Raw genomic sequence first — 23,466 nt, forward strand, 5'->3', positions numbered from 1 at the left:
TAATACCCTCCACTGGACGACCCCTGACCTTTCCAGCACTGGGAGCTTATAGAGCACCCTCCACCTATACCCTGCCATGCTCTCAGCCCCCACAACCCCCTGCCACTGATGCCCCTTCACTCCCACTAAGCTCAGAGTGTTAAAAGTCAGTAAGTCCTCCGGACTCTCCTGCCAGTCCCCAGTCTCTGCTGTCACTTGCAGTGGTGGAAACGGTGGTGGCCCCTCTCTCAGGCTGCTCCAGCCCTCAGTACTGCAGCATAGAAATCAGAGACCCCTGCTGTATTGAGTCTCTCCGGCCGCATGATGAAGAGCTGCTGATCCAGCCCCAAACCACCAGCCCTCCTCAACAGAGCACATGCTGGTTCCCTCCAGCCCACCTCCGTACGGTACAGATTCCTCTGTGCTGCTGAGTCAGAACGCTGCCACCCTGACCAGAAAAAATTCACTAACTTGCGCTGCAGGTCCACAAGCAGACCACCGGGGCGTTGAGAATGGCCAATTTAAGCCATAGAGAGGATGCCACCAAGTTGTTGATGATCAGCACCGCCCCCTCTGTATGCCACTTGGGAGATGAGCCACCTCCACTCGTCAGCCTCAACACCACCGCTTGTGACAGTCCTTCCCAGTTCTTCCTATCCCAACCCTCCGAGCCCAGATACACCCCAAGCATCTTGAGCCACTCACAGCCCCACTGCAACCCCCTGGAAGCTGCGGAGGTGCCCTGTCCCCTCCATGCCCAACATAACAGAGCCTCACTCTTGCCCCAGTTTCCCTAAGCAGAAGACGCCCCCTCGTACACCCCTCAAACTATTCTCCAGGGCCTGTAGGTTCTGCTCATCCCTAACCAACACAGACGTCATCAGCGTATGCTGACACTGCTATGCCTGTCCCCAACCCTATGCCTGGCTCCCACACTCCCTGTAGCCTCCTGCGTAGCAGGGCCCAGAAAGGGCTCAATAACAAGAGAGTATAGCTGCCCTGACAGAGGGCATCCCTGGTGAATGCCCCTCCCTACCCAGACTGGCCTACTGAGCCCTCCCCACACCTTGACCATACATGAAGCCCCAGCGTACAGCATTTGAACACAGGCCACAAAATTCTACCCACAACCAAAACAACACATTGAACAGATATTCATGGTCCACCCTATCAAAGGCTTTCTCCTGATTATGAACAGATTGTCTGTGTTTGAGCGTCCTGGTACACAGTACGTTTGGTCCTTGTGTACAATAGAGTCCAGGTGGGTCTTCAGTCTGTTAGCAAGGACCTTGGTAAAGACCTTATAGTCCAAACAGAGCAATGCCACAGGCCTCCAGTTCTTTAAGTCGCTCAAATCTACTTTTTGGGCAGGAGAGTCAAAGCCTCTCCGTCTACAGCTTAGCAACAGCTCCCCCACCCCGACGCACTCACGCAACACACGTCCTGTCCAATAATTCCCCAGAACTTTTTATAAAAATCCACAGGCAGACCGTCTGAGAGACAGCAGCTGAGAGTTTGTGAAAGGCCAGGGAAAGGTCTATTTGATTTATCTGTGACAGAGAGAGTTTGGAAAGGTCTGTGAGCAGAACCTGAGAACAGCCAGGAATAATAATAATAATAATATGCCATTTAGCAGACACTTTTATCAAAGCGACTTACAGTCATGTGCATACGTTTTTACAGATGGGTGGTCCCGGGGATTGAACCCACTACCCTAGCATTACAAGCGCCATGCTCTACCAATTGAGCTACAGAGGACCACAGAGTTCTGCCCTCTATAAATACGAGTACAACTCCACATCCTCATCTCCCTCACAACAGAAGTTACCCACCCATCAGGTTCCCTCATCTCCCCACAACAGAAGTCACCCACCCATCAGGCTCCCTCATCTCCCCACAACAGAAGTTACCCACCCATCAGGCTCCCTCATCTCCCCACAACAGAAGTTACCCGCCCATCAGACAAACGTAAAACAAGGGATTTTCTTGGTTTCCCCACTCCTGTTTTTCCAACCCTCTGGTGAATCAGAGAACTGAGCCCTGTACTATAATATAATATAATGTGCCATTTTGCAGACGCTTTTATCCAAAGCCACTTACAGTCATGAGTGCAAATATATATATATATATATATATCTTTTTTGTGTATGGGTGGTCCCGGGGATTGAACCCACTACCCTGGCGTTACAAGCGCCGTGCTCTACCAGCTGAGCTACAGAGGACCAGGTGCAGACACATTTATGAAAGCAAAGACAAGGTCATTATTTGGGCTCTAAAACTAACAACCTACCCTTACACACCTCTTTTTGCTACCCCTGCACTAAGATTTCTGCCATGGCATTTAAATGTTTTTGGTTTTACATATTCCCCCCTGTCTCTGCCGCCGTTCATGTTAAGGAAGTCTAACCGTGAAATCTCCATAAGAGGTGGGAGGGAAATAACCACAATCAGAAACCAGTAGAGAAGCCCATAAAGCCGCCATGCCAGAAAAAAACCATCCATTTAAGCAGATTCTGAAGACATGCCCTTAAGAACCCATGACCCATTTTCTCAGCCCTATACCGCTTCCTGGGTGAGAGGACACTAAACCCCTCATTCTTCATCACGTGTTGTACTGACCTTACAAACCTTCCAGGATCAATCAAATAAGACTCCAACAGAACATTCTTTTTCCCCTTTAGTCTCCATCAGGAACCTAGAAAGTTCTCTCACCGTATATACTGGGCCCTCAGCCTGACTGGCTGTCAGCTCTGGATCCAATGAGCCGTCTGAAAACGAAACCGACTTGTCCTCCGCTCCCGCAGACTCACCTCCCCCCTCTTCCTCCTCCTCCATTGGCACGGTACCGTCCTCCTCCTCCCCAGTCTCTGCCCCCCTGCACTTCCCCCTGATCAGAGCCTCTTCCCCAATGACAGGCAATATTTCCTGGGATGAGCCCACCAAGCCTTCGCCCACCGGAGTCTCTGTTACTACAGAAACCTGCCTCAGCTCATGTAGCCCAGCTGCAACCCTCCCCACCACCGCTTTCTCCACGGCCTGTGCACCACCACTTGGCCATGCACTACTACCGTGTAGCTCAGTTGGTAGAGCATGGCGCTTGCAACGCCAGGGTTGTGGGTTCGTTTTCCCCATGGGTGGACAGTATGAAAATGTATGCACTCACTAAATGTAACTCGCTCTGGATAAGAGCATCTGCTAAATGACTAAAATGTAAAAATGTATTCTCCTCCCTCCTGGTACCCCCGCCATTTATTTTGCAATTCTGAGTAATCACTACTTTAGTACGGATTAGTAAGGAAAAACACTTTATTCAGTACTACTGCAGTTGCTTAATAATTCCAATAGATGGCAGCATAAGACCATGAATGACATTTCAGAAGATTAGTTTAGTTCTCTCCCTGGATACACCACCACTCCACCCACAGGAAAACTCTCTGCCCCTTTTCTGTCCCTTTCCACACTGCTAACGCAAGAGGAAGGACTGAAAACACATTACTGTGAAGTAATATAATGATGATTCATGTTTATTATTACCTGTTTTTATGGTCATGTTTTGAAATTTATTCTTCATTACTATAATGATTATCAATACGCCTGAACATTAATTCAGTCACCTCTGGTCGACAAAAACGTATTTTCCTAGTACATTAATTGTCAAATTCATCAACCAGCATCGAGCACTCTGCCTTCTCACGCAAGCGAGGGGCATGTTGAGGTAAATATGCTAACCGCGACGGTTTCATTATGTAATTTATTGGTGGGCTGGAAGATGCAGTGTTTTTTCTTTTCTATTCAGAGGCTATTTACTCCCAATATGAGAATTTTATGTAGAAGGTTTTTATAATGCATGTTTACTAGGGTTGAGGTTAGCGCATCTGAGTAGGGATTATTTGGCGGGGTTCAATACCTGTCCTACCTATCAATCATATTGCTGCTTGTAGCCTATAACTGATGATCCCCACACTAGAAACACCGAAAACTATCTGTGCTAGCAAACCCTGTGTTCCACCCCCTCCCTGTGTAACCTTGAAGTTTGTTAAGAAACAAACACTTGTGTATGAAAACAGACATGTTTAACGGATTCCGCTTGGCACCCAGCCGAGAGCACACGAAAACCACTTGCAAATTTACCAAAACTAACCAACTACTTGCGGTCTGTTCGTAAGCAATAAAAACGGAGGCAGATTAGCCACCACAACTCTTGATCGAAAAGAGGCGACATCTGCACCAACACACCCTCACAAAAATCCCACTCACAACAAGACAAACCTTTTTCATTAACACAACCACCGCCTTGTTCATTCTGGATGCAGATTGCAGATGTTCCGCTCCAACCTGTTCGCCGACCATGAGCAAAACTTCCTCCACACCTTTCTCCGGAACGCACCCGGGCGACAGCGTTTCTTCTCCACTCGGTTGAGGCCATCACGCCGCCCTAACAAACTACCCCTACTCCCCCCTCAACTCTAAACGATAAACAGTGGAAACTAATAAACAAACCCTCCACCATGAGAAAATAAATTCATTAAATACGCAAGAAACAAAAGAAAAAAGAATAGTAGCCCTCCTCACGAACCACAAATCTCTCACACAACCAACTTCTTCTTCTATGATATAATGGCGGTCCACAAACCAACGTTAAAGGTGCATGCCGCCACCTACTGTGCTGGAGTGTGTGGTCAATCACGGTTTCCAACATTTCTAAATCCTCCTACCTAACTCAGTACTTCTGAGAAAATAAAGAAGAGCCCTACTAACTTCTAATAGACCCTCCCCCATCCCCAAAATCCCTTCCAAACCCCCCCAACCTTGTCCAACCTCAATGACCCTACACTTCAATCTTTCCCTCTCTTCAACATACTTACAACAATATAACAACACATGCTCCACCGTTTCATCGACCGTACCCCCCAGAAACAAACCATTCACATGCTTGCCAACCAGATGTAATGACGAGATCAATGTACAATTTTCTAAGCGCAATTGAGTAAACACCACCTCTTCCTTCCTAATCTGACCTTTGAATCTTGGTCCATCGACCTTTCTGTAAAACTGTAAACTATTTATATAAATACCGGCCCTTGTGCTCAGAGTACCATCTCTTCTTCCACACATCTATCAAAATGTCTCTGATCTTACATTTGGCCTCATCTCTACCCAGTGGAACATTAATATAAATTATATCTAGTTTCAAAGCTCTTTTAGCTAACTGGTCTACAATTTCATTCCCTTCCACACCCGAATGTGCTGGGACCCATTCTCTCAATTCTCCATAATAACATTAATACCTCCAATAGTAGGTCACTCCTATTAGATTTACCAGATGATAAACTATTCAATACAGACAGAGAATCTGACCATACTATAATTCTAACAGGTTGTACGTCCTCCACCCACTGGAGGGCAACTATTATCACCAACAGTTCAACTGAGTATACTGACAGTTCATCTGTTAGTCTTCTACATATCTGCACATCAAATTCAGGAACGTAAACGCCTGCTCCTGTGAGCCTACTATCCTGGTCCTTGGATCCAGCTGTGAAAAGCGGTAAAAAAGCATAAAAACTTCTACCAATGTAATTGTCAACCCGTTTCACTATATCACTGACTTCTGACCAATCTTTCCTTTTCTCTACCAAGGTTAGATCAACAACAGGGTCTGGGAGTAACCATGGAGGAACATCCCCTATCACCACAGAAGGGCCAACCTCCAACTCCCTCAAACCACTCTCATCAGCAAGCTTTCCAACTGTCCAACCAAAACCACTGCCTTGTCTACTAGTATATTCCCAACAGTCATCTAGAACAGTAGCAGTGGGATGCTCAACCTCACAGCCTTTCAACCCAATAAGATAATGACCATTTTTTACGCTGTATATCCAAAGGCATTTCTCCTGCCTCCACCAGTAAGGCACATACAGATGTTGATTTAAATGCACCAGTACATATCCTTAAAGCTATTTACTGGATTCTGTCCAGGTTCTGAAGCCAAGTCTTTACCTCTGTTCCATAAACTGTACACCAGTAATCAATTGTCGTCCTGATCAGAGCTCTATAAATATCCATCAACAATTGTCTGTCAGCACCCTATTCATAACCAGAGACCCACACAACCAACTACCGCGAAAGTTAATGAATGAGAGAGACAGAGACATCGTTACAACACTGTACATTGCCATAATACAACGGTTCTTCTTCTTTGGAGTTTAACGGCGGTTGGCATCCAATATATTGCATTACCGCCCCCAACTGGACTATAATATAAATCCATTATACTTTGTGATACAAAATGGGAAAAGGGGAAATTATAATAATACAAAAAACACCCTTCCAACTAACCCTACACTCATTAAATACCCACTACCCCATTCCACTACTTTGACCCTATCTGCTCCTGCACCATGCCAACGGCCTGGGAGGACGGAACACCACCACTCAACACACCCTGTAACTCTTCTGAAGTCTAATCTTGTATGCCCAAATACTTCTCTGCAGCTGCCACCACAATATCTATTTTCTGTGATTGACATTCCATTTCTGCGGTATAGTTGATAACCATTGCTATGAACTCTAAGAAGCTAACTTTACTAAAGCATATATCACTCGTTGGCCTATCCCTCTGTGCTGGCACAGATCTACTACTCACAGGGATCCTCTCAGGATCTCTCACCCTTGACCCATCTTCCTCTACTTTCTTCACTGTCTCAGCATACGACACCTTCTGCACTACTCTGACTCTAGCCACTTCAACCTGCGTCTCTCGCACCGGACACTTCAGATCCCCAGCAACATGGGCATCCCAACAGTTGACACACACAACTTTATCCACCGAAACTACACAATCCTCTATCCCATGCCCTCCTGCACACTTCCCACATCTTGGATCTCCCTCCTACAAACTGCTGCAACATGACCATAAACGTTGCACCTGAATCAGCACAGTGGATTCGGCAAAAAGTTCTAACATGATAACTGATATATCCTAAAATGACTTTGTTGGGTAAAGACTCAAAACTCAAAAGGACTGACAGTGACTCCTCTGTTTCACCACGCTCACCACCGGGTCTGTGTTGCACCAAACGGCGGGCATCACAAACACCAGGAAGCTTAAACTTGAATTGCTCCACCTCCACACTTAACGCTACCCCAGAAATCACTCCTTTCAATGGTGCCCTGTTCCTAAGAGCAAAGCAAGAAACAGATCTTGACCCAAGTTGCGTGACACGGAGCGCCCACTCCCTCTGGTCAGAAGAAACACAAACAAATATCACAAGTCCACTACAGGTTACCTTCACTGATTCAACTGCACCCAACTCCTTTCCCACCCACCCTGAAACCACAAATGGATCTGCCAAAAGGTATGGATCCACTTTGTCCTACAATGTAACTCCTACTGCACCAGATTCTTCTTTATCATGTCCATTGATGCCAGGCTCTGGTTCCGAGCTCTTCACCACACCTTCTACCTCACTTAACTCTCCCTCATTCATTTCCATTTCACCTCCAGAACTCGGTCTGACTCACTCTGTTTTCACTTGAATTATAACATTTGAAATGTCTCTATTCCTTTGAAACGCTGTGAGTGTAATGTTTACTGTTCATTTCTGATCATTGATTCCACTTTCGTTTATTATCTATTTAACCTGCTTTGGTAATGTAACATATGTTTCGCATGTCAATAAAGCCCATTTAATTGAATACGAGAGAGAGAAGAGAGAGAGAGAGAGAGAGAGAGAGAGAGAGAGAGAGAGAGAGAGAGAGAGAGAGAGAGAGAGAGAGAGAGAGAGAGAGAGAGAGAGAGAGAGAGAGAGAGAGAGAGAGAGAGAGAGAGAGAGAGAGAGAGAGAGAGAGAGAGAGAGAAGAGAGGGGGAGAAGAGGAGAGAGAGATCCCTGTTAATGTATAGCGGACATGAGTCACTCATGGTTACTCATGGTTATGTGATGAGGTAGCCCCACTTGTGACTTTAAAATCAGTGTCGGCCCAGTAGGGATTCTCCTCTTGGTGTAACAAAAAAATATGCCATTTGAGACGCTTTTATCCAAAGACTTACAGTCATGTGTGCAACTTTTACGTATGTGTGGTCCCGGGATCGAACCCCAAGATGTTGGTTTCTCCACAGTAGACCGGGTTCATATCCCGTCAGTTACATTAAGCTGTGTGTTCTCTGAAAGGGGTCCAACATGTTTCCAACAGTGGGGTCAGTGGGATTAGATAGAGGCCTGTCTCTCTCCTCTCTCTGACTGGAGGAGAGAAGTGAAATGGTGTGTCTCCCCTGGTCAACAATACTCACCTTGAGAGACTCCACAGCCTGTTGGAGCTCCTTCAGCTCCTTCTCTCTCTCCTGGAATCTCTGCTGGACCTTCTGCTGACTCATCGCCAGCTGCCTCTGTGGAGAATCACTCTTCAATGAGCTATCAAGCTTTATTTGTCCACTAGATCAATAGTATGGTAATGTGACATAGTACCCATAGAAGTTAGGGATTAAAATGTTGAGGAACTGTCTGTGTGAAATTATTTTATTATGTTGCTATGTGAATGATTATAGTTTTTATGGTAGGCGTACATGTATCAAGGTGTTGAGGCTGAACTTTGGACTTATAATAGGGCATTCAGAATGATAATAGTGTTTGACTTTAGAAAATGGTGAAACATTTGGAGCAAACTCAATATACTCAAGGTTTGTGTTCATATTTGTTCTGCCGTGGATTGATTTCATTTGAATGATCTCATATTCAAACAGCCTTAGTTCCTACTGTATCTTTAATTATTTGTTTATCAGACAGTCACCAACAAGTAGTTCTGGTCTTACCTGTTTCTCAGTCCTCTCTGCTGCAGCTGACACTGTATCATGGCCTTTATGTTCATCCACTGTACACAGATAACAGATACACTGCTGATCGGTACGACAGTAAACCTCCAGCAGTTTGTCATGATGAGAGCAGATCTTCTCCTGTAGTTGTGCGGTGGCTTTGACCAGCTTGTGCTTCTTGAAAGCAGGGAGATTCATAGTGAGGTTGGAGGTGAGTCTCACAGTAAGAGGCCAGACACGCCAGACAGGACATGAGGGCTTTCTGCTTTCTTGTCCCAGTGCAGAAATCACACGCCACATCTCCAGGTCCAGCATAGCACAGAGCAGGAGGGGGGAGCAGCCTGGAGTCCTGTCTTCTTCAGTTTCTCCACCAACTCAGCCAGCACGATGTTTCTCTTCAGAACAGGCCTTGGAGTGAAGGTCTGTCTGCACTAAGGACAGCTGTAGACACCTTTCAGACGATCCTGATCCCAGCTTTCTTTAATACAGCCCATACAGTAGCTGTGTCCACAGGCAGTAGTCACCGGATCCTTCAGTGGATCCAGACAGATGGAGCAATGGAACAGGTCCTGATACTCTGCCATTTTGGTGCTCTCTCCCGTAGGTTAATCAATGGCAGTGTCAAAGATTACTTTGTGTTTCATGGAACACTACACCAGAGGACAGGAAGTGGCTTTCTACTTGACTGTGAACTCTGTATGTAGAGGGGGTGTGGTTTAATTGATAAGGAAATGTGACAGAGTGTTGGGTAGCAGGCAGAGATGGTTAGTATTTATGTTACATCTATGTGAAATATGTATTTTAACTACTTCTGAGTATTTTGTCATTTTAATCACACTGGGCTGAACTACACTCCAATGTATTTTTATTTTCAAAATACAAAATACTATTTTGTACCATTTTATAAAATAGTGGTTCACATTTTGCATTAATTGAAAGTCGCTCTGGATAAGAGCGTCTGCTAAATGATTAAAATGTAAATGTACATGTAAAAATTAATAATTGCAATCACTTAAAAACTCAATTTAAATATTTACTTCAGGATTTAGGCAGTGAAGCCCTTTATCTATTTCCCCAGAGTCAGAAGAACTCATGGACACCATTTTAATGTCTCTGCATCCTGTATGAAGGAAGTTAGAGGTCGTTTTGGGGAGCCAATGCCAACTAGCGTTAGCGCAATGACTGGAAGTCTATGGCATGCTAGCAGTTACTATAGACTTCATAGCGCTAATGCTAGTTAGAAACTTCCTTCAAACTGTAGAGACAAATAAATAGTTCCATTCATTCATTGATTTTTAGAACATTTTCAGGTCATTGTTTGTTTTCAGTGGAAAGTCCAATTACATTATTTTTCAGATGTTGGGGGTAAAACTGGCAAAGCTATAATGTTTATTTATGCTCCATAAAGTTGTCCTAGAATCTGTTGTTACCCTGACCTCTCCCACAGATTCCATCAGGTTACGACATTCAGACCATGACCTCTAACCTGCACCTGAACAGCTTCCTCCTGCCCATCGGTGCCATGAACGTCATCAGCATCCTACCTCTGCTGCTGCTGGCCCCTCTCATGGAGTGTGTCACCTCCTGCTACCTGTCCATGGAGAAAACACCCTTCTCCCACGCCAGAGTCATCAGTAAGCACACACACACACACGAGAATACACACACACACACACAGAGAAAGACACACACACACACACACACACACACACACACACACACACACACACACACACACACACCCTACTGGTGTACCTGTCTGAGGTCCACAGGAAGGGCTATCCTCTGACGGAGCAGGCCCTGTCAGGGAAGGTGCTCCAGGTGTCCTCCATGGCCTGCTTCCAGCTGGCTCCCCAGTACATCCTACTGGGGCTGGCTGAGGCCCTCGTCACCCTGCCTGTGAGTGACAGAGAGCCAGCATGTATTTCTGACACACCTATTGCTGCTACACTGTTCGTACACAGAGGCAAACTGGGTTGGAGATTTACAATGTCAATGGACACCATATGTAGTTAGGATGAAGTTAGAATGTGGAGTTTTGGAACCAACTGCCAACATGGAGGATAGTATTCTGAACTCTGGAAGATAGGGTTAGGATGCCCCTACTGGTGTATTAGAGACAGACAAGAGACGTTTGAACCAAATGAATGCTTCTTTCTCTTCCCAGCCTTCCTCTCTTCTCTGTTCCAGGCTCTGTGATCTCCTTCCACCTGACACCCAGTCATATCAGAGGCATCTCCCTGCACTTCCTCCCCCTGTGGATATACTGCTACATAGATGACTGGAAATAGCTGATTCATTGGGTCAATCAATTCAATAACAGAGCAATTCCAATGTCATGATGATGACTTTTATTTTGAAAGACCAAATTGATTCAGTAATTGATTCAGAATACAGAATTGTTTGGATTCATACATGTACATGGGTGATTTACATATTCTCATCTGATCATAAATGGATCAACAATGATCCCAGTTTCTGATTTGACTGGTTTGCCAGTACTACAGTTTACATCAAGAGAAAAAGAGACCCATTTCCAGAGGATTGCAACAGCCAAGAGGTGAGCAGGTAGACAGTAAAAGTCTGAAGCCTGAGTGTCAGTCTGTATGTGCCATCATGCCATCTGTTTAGCAAGACCACTAACAGATCTGGGACCAGGCTTTTATTTTTATTTTTACAATAACTTTAAAAAAGGGGAATTGAACCAGATCATAGGCCACCTGGAAGACTGTTAATAACCAAGAAGCTCTCCATCAATATGTCTGAAATGGTTGAAATCATCTGTACCTACTGGTAATTATTGAGATATGATTTTGTACCAATCCCAAACCCAGGATAGAGGGGCTGAGTGAATGTGGTCTGGACTCTGTGGAGGAGGGTCATTGTGTCAGAGACGCTGTAGAAGGACAGTGTTCCTGCCCTGTGGTCCAGGTCAACTCATACTCTGGAGGACCAGGGGACAGATATTTCTGTTTTATTAGCATTGGGCCAAACCCTACAATGGGGAGGGGATAGCACTCCAAAGTCCAGGACTAACTGTTACCTAGAAATGTAGACTCTGGGACCTTTCCTTTCCTGATGATCCCTTTATATGACACTGCTATTTCAACCCATCCACCGCTCCACTCTACCTCCCAGTAGCAGACTCCAGACAGGCCCTCTCTACACAGCACCTGTCTCCAGTAGTCAGGATAGGGCTGAGCTTTATCAGTGGCTGTCACCTTCCTGTTTACCTCAGACAAGCTGAGTTCTGGATGAGCTGTATTCAGATCCAATGTCAGCTGGAGGACGTCTGACTGATGAAGAACAAAACCCAATAAGTAAAAGAAAGAACATGTATGTTGTCTTTGAGAGGGTGTTTGAATATCACTTACAGAGGGACAACTCTTCTTTGGTCTTCAGCTAAGGAGACATTTCGAATTCTGTCACTATTAAAAAATTCAACTTCATATCACATGTATCAAGGCAGTTGAGTTACCTGGAGAAATGGATGTGATCCTCTGTGTGTGAGAGCTGCTCCAGCTCAGTGCTTCTCTTCCTCAGCTCAGCTATCTCCTGCTCCAGTTGCTCCAGGAGTCCTTTAACCGTCTCGCTGCAGTCTTCTCCTGGCCTCTAATCAACCTTTTCACCTCAGTGAGTATTCTCTCCAATGGACCCGATCAGTTCAGTAAAGATTGTCTCATACTTACTAACTTCTGCCTGTACAGAGCACTGATAACTCACAGAGAGAGAGGAGGGGGTCAATTTCCACTGTTACTGGATTCCAGACAACCTGTTCCCCAGTGTTGTCTTGGTACTATTTTGTGTGTGGTAAAATTTCACAACTCTTAGAACAAAACTCATCACAGATCGTCAAAAAGGCTGTTACTTTTTCTTCAAAACTTGAAGCACATTTTCAATTGACTAAGTACAAAACACAAAACCACACAGTAACATTTTCACCAAACCTAATCAGTGTTTCATCTAGAAATACCTTTCATATAAAGTAAATGCCTTTCACAATGCAATGCTCACAATACTTTTCATATGATTCTCTTCTCATTTGTTTAAATACATTTGACCATCACTTAGTCTAACTGACGCTAATGGTTAATCACTTAACCGTTTGGTAAAAACTATAGATTTTAAACTGGTTTGTCTACTATATAAGGATTTTGAGAACTACAGAAATAAAAATGTGTTTGTAAAGTATAAACATCTAGATAACATGTATGATACATGATAACCATACATAATGACTGCTCATTATTGCTAATTGATTCCACATATTGGGAACCACAATTGGTCACCATATAAAAGGATGTTTATGAACATTTCTTTCAACATGGAGCAGGATAGACAGCAAGGGAGAGGAAGAAATCCAAGAGCTTGTGGACAAGGGGCCAATCAGAGAGGAGGGATGGGCCCCATTAAAGAGGTCAGAGAGGTCAAAGAGGAGGACATCAGAGAGAGGGAGGCAGACGGCAGGGAACTGTTGTGTCTAATGAAGTCTGGGCCATCGTTGTTGACCATGTGGTAAACAGAGGCCTTACCATGGCAGAGGCTGCCAGATTAGTTCGCCCCAATCTGAAAAGATCAACTGTCAATTCAATCATAAGAACATTTTCTCCAAGAAAACCGGTAAGTCTGAAGGATATGCAATCAATCAATCAATTTTATTTTTATATAGCCCTTCTTACATCAGCTAATATCTCGAAGTGCTGTACAGAAACCCAGCCTAAAACCCCAAACAGCTAGTAATGCAGGTGTAGAAGCACGGTGGCTAGGAAAAACTCCCTAGAAAGGCGAAAACCTAGGAAGAAACCTAGAGAGGAACCAGGCTATGAGGGGTGGCCAGTCCTCTTCTGGCTGTGCCGGGTGGAGATTATAACAGAACCATGCCAAGATGTTCAAAAATGTTCATAAGTGACAAGCATGGTCAAATAATAATCAGGAATAAATCTCAGTTGGCTTTTCATAGCCGATCATTAAGAGTTGAAAACAGCAGGTCTGGGACAGGTAGGGGTTCCATAACCGCAGGCAGAACAGTTGAAACTGGAATAGCAGCAAGGCCAGGCGGACTGGGGGACAGCAAGGAGTCACCACGGGCGGTAGTCCCGACGTATGGTCCTAGGGCTCAGGTCTCTCAGTTGGCTTTTCATAGCCGATCATTAAAGAGTTGAAAACAGCAGGTCTGGGACAGGTAGGGGTTTCGTAGCTATGCTTTACCATTACATTTACAATAAATTACATGATGTAATGCATGTAAATTCACATAACTTGTTCCAGTATTCTTCCAGTATGATCTACTGACAGTATACTCTTGTTCTACCCTCAGAATTGACAGAAGACCCCGTGGTGGTGGCCGTGTGCTGACCGACCAGCAGGAGTGGGCAGTGGTGGAAATGGTGAGGGCCAGGAATGAAATACGTCTGTCTGAAATAAATCAGGCCATTGAGGAGAATGATGACACCTTTGCCAATGTGGCATCCATCAGCCTACCACCAATCACCCGCCTTTTGAAGAGGCACCAGGTATCTATGGAACACATTGACCTGGAGCCTTCTGAGAGAAACAACTGGGGGCCGAGTATGTTCAGGTACAGCACTATATAAATACACTGTATTACTGTTGCTATTAATGCACATGCTACTTCACAATATCATAATGGAACTATACTGTAAAAAGAACTAACCAAAATATATTTTTAGAGGGTGATGGTGCTTGATGCTGCTGTGAACCATCACTAGTATATCTTTATTGATGAGCGGGCTTCAACCTGGGCCAAAACTTGGCGCCGTGGCGGAACCTCATCTGCCGACGGGCGTCCGTCCAAGTGCCTGGACAACGCGGGGAAACATTTCCAAGAGCAGCAGCTATCTCTGAAGATGGTGTGGTAGGACGTGAGACCATTACTTGGATCCTACCAGCGCACACCTCATTGTGTTTCTCAATGAAATGGAGCAGGCCTGTCAAGGTGAAGGGGTCACCTATGTCATTGTGTGGGACAATGTCAGGTTCCACCATTCAGAGGTGGTTCAGGCATGGTTTCAGGTCCCTCCCTGATTCGTGACCCTATACCAGCCCCCGGTACTCTCCTTCCTCAACCTTATTAAATTATTTTTTTCATCATGGAGGTGGAAGGTGTACGATCGCCATCCCCATGAGCGTGCCACCCTCCTTCTGGCCATGGAAGAGGCATGTGATGACATCAATGCAGACCAATGTCAAGCTTTGATTCAACATGCCGAAAGGTTTCTCCAGCGGTGCATGAACAATGAGGACATTTACTGATGTGGATGAGAATTTATGGCCAAATGCTCTAGACAGGCTTGATGCTAATTAATGCGTGCTAAACATTATTTTATTTTCATTCATGTAATGTTTCATTTAAATGTCTTACATCTAATTACAGACAGTACTGTATGTTGCAATTATATCAGAAAAATAAAAAAAATTCCCCATGAATGATTGTAGAGGATGTCATCATTGATCACACCTTTGATTACACATTGGATAGATATCATGGAAATGATAGATTGTCAATGTTGTTGGGGAATGTAAGTGTATTGCCTAATGTAAACTGTAATCTACAGTACTGTAGCATATTAATTTCAGCACTTCTAAGGGTTATTTGAAACAATTATCTTGCAGTAATTGCTACTGGATTAACTGGTAGTTAATGATATATTTTCAATTGATTAGTTTTAAGTTGTTTTGGTGATTAAACCAATGCTCTCATGACATTTATATTTTGAATCAATGGTTGTGTGGTGAGAGAGATGTTTCCAATCCAAATGAATGCACAATGACAGGTTTTGAATGAAAGACTGGCTGCTTTACAAGCGTGACCAGCTAGGGGTTTTATACTAAGAGTTGTGAAAATGTACCACCTGCTTGTGAAAATAGTACCAAAGTGATTAAAACAAACCCCGTAATAAGATTTTTTTTTGGGGGTGAATTGTTAATTGATTTTCAATAAGGAACACTGAGGGAAAACACAACAGAAGAAAAAAGGGGGGACTCAACCACTACAGTGAGGGAAAAAAGTATTTGATCCCCTCTCAAATCAGAAGGATTTCTGGCTCCCAGGTGTCTTTTATACAGTAGCTGAGCTGAGATTAGGAGCACACTCTTAAAGGGAGTGCTCCTAATCTCAGCTTGTTACTGTGTAAAAGACACCTGTCCACAGAAGCAAACAATCAATCAGATTCCAAACTCTCCACCATGGCCAAGACCAAAGAGCTCTCCAAGGATGTCAGGGACAAGATTGTAGACCTACACAAGGCTGGAATGGGCTACAAGACTATCGCCAAGCAGCTTGGTGAGAAGGTGACAACAGTTGGTGCGAATATTCGCAAACGGCAGAAACACAAAATAACTGTCAATCTCCCTCGGCCTAGGGCTCCATGCAAGATCTCACCTCGTGGAGTTGCAATGATCATGAGAACGGTGAGGAATCAGCCCAGAACTACACGGGAGGATCTTGTCAATGATCTCAAGGCAGCTGTGACCATAGTCACCAAGAAAACTATTGGTAACACACTACGCCGTGAAGGATTGAAATCCTGCAGCGCCTGCAAGGTCCCCCTGCTCAAGAAAGCACATATACATGCCCGTCTGAAGTTTGCCAATGAACATCTGAATGATTCAGAGGAGAACTGGGTGAAAGTGTTGTGCTCCAAAATGGAGCTCTTTGGCATCAACTCAACTCAGCGTGTTTGGAGGAGGAGGAATGCTACCTATGACCCCAAGAACACCATCCCCACCGTCAAACATGGAGGTGGAAACATTATGCTTTGGGGGTGTTTTTCTGCTAAGGGGACAGGACAACTTCACCGCATCAAAGGGACGATGGACGGGGCCATGTACCGTCAAATCTTGGGTGAGAACCTCCTTCCCTCAGCCAGGGCATTGAAAATGGGTCGTGGATGGGTATTCCAGCATGACAATGACCCAAAACACACGGCCAAGGCAACAAAGGAGTGGCTCAAGAAGAACCACATTAAGGTCCTGGAGTGGCCTACCCAGTCTCCAGACCTTAATCCCATAGAAAATCTGTGGAGGGAGCTGAAGGTTCAAGTTGCCAAACGTCAGCCTCGAAACCTTAATGACTTGGAGAAGATCTGCAAAGAGGAGTGGGAAAAAATCCCTCCTGAGATGTGTGCAAACCTGGTGGCCAACTACAAGAAATGTCTGACCTCTGATTGCCAACAAGGGTTTTGCCACCTAGTACTAAGTCATGTTTTGCAGAGGGGTCAAATACTTATTTCCCTCATTAAAATGCAAATCAATTCATAACAATTTATAATTTTTTTGTTGTTATTCTGTCTCTCACTGTTCAAATAAACCTACCATTAAAATTATAGATTGATCATTTCTTTGTCAGTTTGCAAACGTACAAAATCAGCAGGGGATAAAAATACTTTTTTCCCTCACTGTAACATTACAGTATGATATTCTAATGAGGCAACCACTAACATTACAGTATGATATTCTAACGAGGCAACCACTAACATTACAGTATGATTTTCTAATATTCTAATGAGGCAACCACTAACATTACAGTATGATATTCTAATGAGGCAACCACTAACATTACAGTATGATATTCTAATGAGGCAACCACTAACATTACAGTATGATGTTCTAATGAGGCAACCACTAACATTACAATATGATATTCTAATGAGGCAACCACTAACATGACAGTATGATATTCTAATGAGGCAACCACTAACATTACAGTATGATATTCTAATGAGGCAACCAATAATACTACAGTATGATATTCTATAATTTTAACGAGGCAACCACTAACATTACAATGATATTCTAACGAGGCAACCACTAACATTACAGTATGATTTTCTAATATTCTAACGAGGCAACCACTAACATAACGATATTCTAATGAGGCAACCACTAACATTCCAGTATGATATTCTAATATTCTAATGCCAGTGAGCAAATCTCCAATCTCCACCCTATTCCCTATGTAGTGCACTACTTTAGATCTGGTCAGAAGTAGCCTAGTGCACTACGTAGGGAACAGGGAGTCATTTGGGCCAGAGCCAGTAACTCCCCTGGGTATGAATTGTTTCTCTATCTTATCAAAAAAATAAAAATAATAATTGGTCATTTAGCAGACGCCTTATCCAGAGCAACTTACAGGAGCAATTAGGGTTAAGTGCCTTGCTCAAGGGCACATCAACAGATTTTTCACCTAGTCGGCTTGGGGATTAGAACCAGCGACCTTTCGGTTACTGGTACAACGCTCTTAACCACTAAGCTACCTGCCGCCCCATTATTACATTTTTACATTTTTAGTCATTTAGCAGACGCTCTTATCCAGAGCGACTTACAGTTAGCACATACATTATTTCATCGAACCCACAACCCTGGCGTTGCAAACGCCATGCTCTACCAACTGAGCTACATCCCCTGCCGGCCATTCCCTCCCCTACCCTGGACGACGCTGGGCCAATTGTGCGCCGCCCCATGGGTCTCCCGGTCGCTGCCGGCTACGACAGAGCCTGGATTCGAACCAGGATCTCTAGTGGCACAGCTAGCACTGCGATGCAGTGCCTTAGACCACTGCGCCACTCTTCTATATGATGTTCTCCTCTCCTCCTCTCTTCTCTCCTCTATTCACTCTATTCTATCATCCACACCACATGCCAGCTTCAACACAATCCATTTACAAGTTAAAGACACACCTTGGAATAAATAGCAAAGGAAAACTACTACTAGATGGATTTTTTATTTCCCATCACCATGAATCATATTTAATAACTGAACAGTAGCAGACCTAACTTCATCTGTTCCTGACTCTGGGTAGTGGATTAAAAAGACCATCAATCTCCAATGATATTAAAGTACAATTCGGAACATTTCTGATATACTGAGTGACAAGTCAAGATAGCTGATGTTTTTATTGTTTGGTTAATAGCACCACCTGCTGGACAGGTTTAATGTTGCTTGACTGAGCAGTATGGGAGAATAAAAGATGCCAAATTTAGGCCGGTTTCCGGACATCTCCATTGAACATGCTTTTTAGTCTAGGACTAGGCTTCATCTGTGTCCGGGAAACCGCCCATATAGTTCAATTAGCAAGTAAGTAACACTACCTGTTCCATGATGCTGAGGAAAATGACATTGAGACAGAGAACCAATTGAGAAAACATTTCAATGGTTCTGAATGACAACCAACATACATTAACAGCATACATCATGATTAATGTGAATATATAAGATTAAAACATTGCACTTAAAAAAATATGAATGCATTGAATTGTAATTCATAACATATTCTGAAGATAATAATAATAATATCAAATCAATCAAATCATTGTACATAAAAACAGAGCAGAATGAATCATCACATCTGGGGACCATCACCACCAGCATGACTAGTATCTATGTGGACCCTACTACAGTTTAACCAGCTCAGCAGTACCAAAGAGATTAAACCCAGGATAGAGGGGCTGAGGTGAATGTGGTCTGGACTCTGTGGAGGAGGGTCATTGTATCAGAGACACTGTAGAAGGACAGATTACCTGCCTTGTGATCCAGGTACACTCCTACTCTGGAGGACTGAGGGCCTGATACTTTAGTCACAACATTATTGTGTCCGAACCAATAACCACCTCTAGAGCACTCTAACCTCCAGGACTTGTTATTGTATCCAAATCCACCATCTGTCCCTGTTCTGCTGATGTCTTTATATGAGACTGCTGTAACACACCACCCACTCCACTCCACCTCCCAGTAACAGCGTCCAGACAGACCCTCTCTACACAGAACCTGACAGTAGTTAGTGAATCTGTCTGGATGAACAGGATATGGTTGGACTTGGTCTGTATAGGTCACCTTTCTGTTCCCTTCAGACAGAGAGAGGTGTGTGTCGGCTGTGTTTGGGTCCAGTGTGAGCTGACAGGAATCTGGGAGAAGAGCAGAGCAGAGACCAATGAGGGAGTCAGAACAATAAGTTAAGTCAGATACTGTATCTACCCTGTCTTTGATTAGAGCACAGCAGAGATCAAATCAGAGAAATATGAGGAGTCAGATAGATACCCAGTCTTTGATTAGATCTACTATTGCTATATATTTCTAGAGGGATTGTTAGGAGTGTCAGTAAAAAGAGACTGTTAGTTACTTCAGAATAAAGAGACTCACATTGTAAGAACTGTTCTCTGGTCTTGGGCTCTGGAGGCAGTACAACATCCACTATATTCACTACAGACACACAAACACATTCACAGAGAGAGGGAATGTTATCATCATACCATATTCCACGTGTATATGACTAGTAGGGGAACTTTCAATGGTCTAAAGTTGATGTTCTTATTATTTTCAACACACCTGTAGAGGAGATCTTGGTCCATTCTCCTTTAAGGACGTCTTCTAGTTTCTCTCTCAGTTCAGACACAGTCTTACTCACATCTCCAAAGTACTGAAGAGGACGGACAACGATGCTGGGTAAGTCTGAAGATACACTGGTACCGGAGAGAGACTGATAACTCTGGGGGAGAGAGAGAGAGAGAACAGAACCAAATGATTGAGAGTTTCACATTGAGTTTTAATTTCATATCACATGTATCAAGGCAGTTGAGTTACCTGGAGGAAATGGATGTGATCCTCTGTGTGTGAGAGCTGCTCCAGCTCAGTGCTTCTCTTCCTCAGCTCAGCTATCTCCTGTTCCAGTTGCTCCAGGAGTCCTTCAGCTTGACTCACTTGAGCCTTCTCTTGGGCTCTGATCAGCTCCTTCACCTCAGAGCGCCTTCTCTCAATGGGCGGATCAGCTCGGTAAAGATCTTATCACTGTCCTCCACTGCTGCCTGTGCAGAGCTCTGTTAAGAGAGAGAGAGAGAGACTGACTTGTCTTACTTTAATGAGCCATCCTCATTACACTAACACCCCCACCCCTAAAAGCACATTGCATGGAAATCAGAGACCCCTGCTTTATTGAGTCTCTCCTGCCGCATGATGAAGATCTGCTGATCCAGCCCCAAACCACCAGCCCTCCTCAACAGAGCACATGCTGGTTCCCTCCAGCCCACCTCCGTACGGTGCAGTAGCCTCTGTGCTGCTGAGTCAGAACGCTGCCACCCTGACCAGAAAAAATTCACTAACTTGCGCTGCAGGTCCACAAGCAGACCACCGGGGCGTTGAGAATGGCCAATTTAAGCCATAGAGAGGATACCACCAAGTTGTTGATGATCAGCACCGCCCTCTGTATGACACTAGGGAGATGAGCCCTCCATTTCGTCAGCCTCGACACCACCGCTAGACACTACTTCCCAGTTCTTCCTAACCCACCCCGGAGCCCAGATACACCCCAAGCATCTTGAGCCACTCACAGCCCCACTGCAACCCCCTGGAAGCTGCAGAGGTGCCCTGTCCCTCCTTACCCACCCATCAGGCTCCCCTCATCTCCCCACAACAGAAGTTACCCACCCATCAGGCTCCCTCATCTCCCCACAAAAAACGTTACCCACCCATCAGGCTCCCTCATCTCCCCACAACAGAAGTTACCCACCCATCAGGCTCCCTCATCTCCCCACAACAGAAGTTACCCACCCATCAGGCTCCTCATCTCCTCACAACAGAAGTTACCCACCCATCAGGCTCCCTCCTCTCCCCCACAACAGAAGTTACCCACCCATCAGGCTCCCTCCTCTCCCCCACAACAGAAGTTACTCCCCCTTCTGCTGTCCCCACCTCTCCCAAAAGCCTTGGAAGTTTGAGCAAAAAGTGACATCTTGGAAGAGCTTTACATGGAATTTCCAATAGGACACCTGCCTGGGCCCTGGTGAAACAGAGAACTGAGCCCTGTACTAGGTGCAGACACATTTTGGAACGCAAAGACAAGGAAATTGATTTTGGCTCTAACCACTAACAACCTACCCTTACACACGTCTTTTGCTACCCCTGCACTAAGATGTGTTCATGGCTCAGCACCTGCGCCCCCTTCCACCAGACCCCCAATACACTTCATTAATCACATCACTGTGTGTCTCTTGCTAAAAAATCACGTTGAAATGTTTTGTTTGACTTATTCCCCAGTCTCTGCCGCCGTTCATGTTAAGGAAGTCTAACCGTGAAATCTCCATAAGAGGTGGGAGGGAAATCACCACAATCAGAAACCAGTAGAGAAGCCCATAAAGCCGCCATGCCAGAAAAAAACATCCATTTAAGCAGATTCTGAAGACATGCCCCAAGAACCCATGACCCATTTTCTCAGCCTATACGGCTTCCTGGGTGAGAGGACACTAAACCCCCTCATTCTTCATCACGTGTTGTACTGACCTTACAAACCTTCCAGGATCAATCAAATAAGACTCCAGCAGAACCTTCTTTTTCCCCTTTAGTCTCCATCAGGAACCTAGAAAGTTCTCTCACCGAATATACTGGGCCCTCAGCCTGACTGGCTGTCAGCTCTGGATCCAATGAGCCGTCTGAAAACGAGACCGCCTTGTCCTCCGCTCCCGCAGACTGACCTCCCCCTCTTCCTCCTCCTCCATTGGCACGGTACCGTCCTCCTCCTCCCCAGTCTCTGCCCCCTGCACTTCCCCCTGATCAGAGCCTCTTCCCCAATAACAGGCAATATTTGCCTTCACCCAGCGGAGTCTCTGTTACTACAGAAACCTGCCTCAGCTCATGTAGCCCAGCTGCAACCCTCCCCACCACCGCTTTCTCCACGGCCTGCGCACCACCACTTGGCCATGCACTACTCTCCTCCTTCCTGGTACCACCACCACTTGACCCTGCTCTACTCTCCTCCCTCCTGGTACCACCACCACTTGACCCTGCTCTACTCTCCTCCCTCCTGGTACCACCACCACTTGACCCTGCTCTACTCTCCTCCCCTCCTGGTACCACCACCACTTGACCCTGCTCTACTCTCCTCCCTCCTGGTACCACCACCACTTGACCCTGCTCTACTCTCCTCCTTCCTGGTACCACCACCACTTGACCCTGCTCTACTCTCCTCCCTCCTGGTACCACCACCACTTGACCCTGCTCTACTCTCCTCCCCTCCTGGTACCACCACCACTTGACCCTGCCTCTACTCTCCTCCCTCCTGGTACCACCACCACTTGACCCTGCTCTACTCTCCCCTCCCTCCTGGTACCACCACCACTTGACCCTGCTCTACTCTCCTCCCTCCTGGTACCACCACCACTTGACCCTGCTCTACTCTCCTCCCTCCTGGTACCACCACCACTTGACCCTGCTCTACTCTCCTCCCTCCTGGTACCACCACCACTTGACCCTGCTCTACACTCCTCCCTCCTGGTACCACCACCACTTGACCCTGCTCTACTCTCCTCCCTCCTGGTACCACCACCACTTGACCCTGCACTACTCTCCTCCCTCCTGGTACCACCACCACTTGACCCTGCTCTATTCTCCTCCCTCCTGGTACCACCACCACTTGACCCTGCTCTACTCTCCTCCCTCCTGGTACCACCACCACTTGACCCTGCTCTACTCTCCTCCTTCCTGGTACCACCACCACTTGACCCTGCTCTACTCTCCTCCCTCCTGGTACCACCACCACTTGACCCTGCTCTACTCTCCTCCCTCCTGGTACCACCACCACTTGACCCTGCTCTACTCTCCTCCTCCTGGTACCACCACCACTTGACCCTGCTCTACTCTCCTCCCTCCTGGTACCACCACCACTTGACCC

The 23,466-nt window shown here is 45.4% G+C and overlaps 1 long non-coding RNA gene across 1 annotated transcript; it reads right to left on the bottom strand.

The window, feature by feature from the left end:
• Positions 1-12,032: 12,032 nt before the first annotated feature.
• Positions 12,033-20,427, bottom strand: LOC123484789. The gene is made up of 3 exons (XR_006658699.1): positions 20,388-20,427; positions 12,164-12,191; positions 12,033-12,085 (listed from the first exon to the last, which is right to left on the bottom strand). It is a non-coding gene; the product is annotated as an uncharacterized LOC123484789 (long non-coding RNA).
• Positions 20,428-23,466: the final 3,039 nt, after the last annotated feature.

This window comes from Coregonus clupeaformis, unplaced genomic scaffold (genome assembly GCF_020615455.1).
Source record: "Coregonus clupeaformis isolate EN_2021a unplaced genomic scaffold, ASM2061545v1 scaf0462, whole genome shotgun sequence".
NCBI lineage: Eukaryota > Metazoa > Chordata > Actinopteri > Salmoniformes > Salmonidae > Coregonus > Coregonus clupeaformis.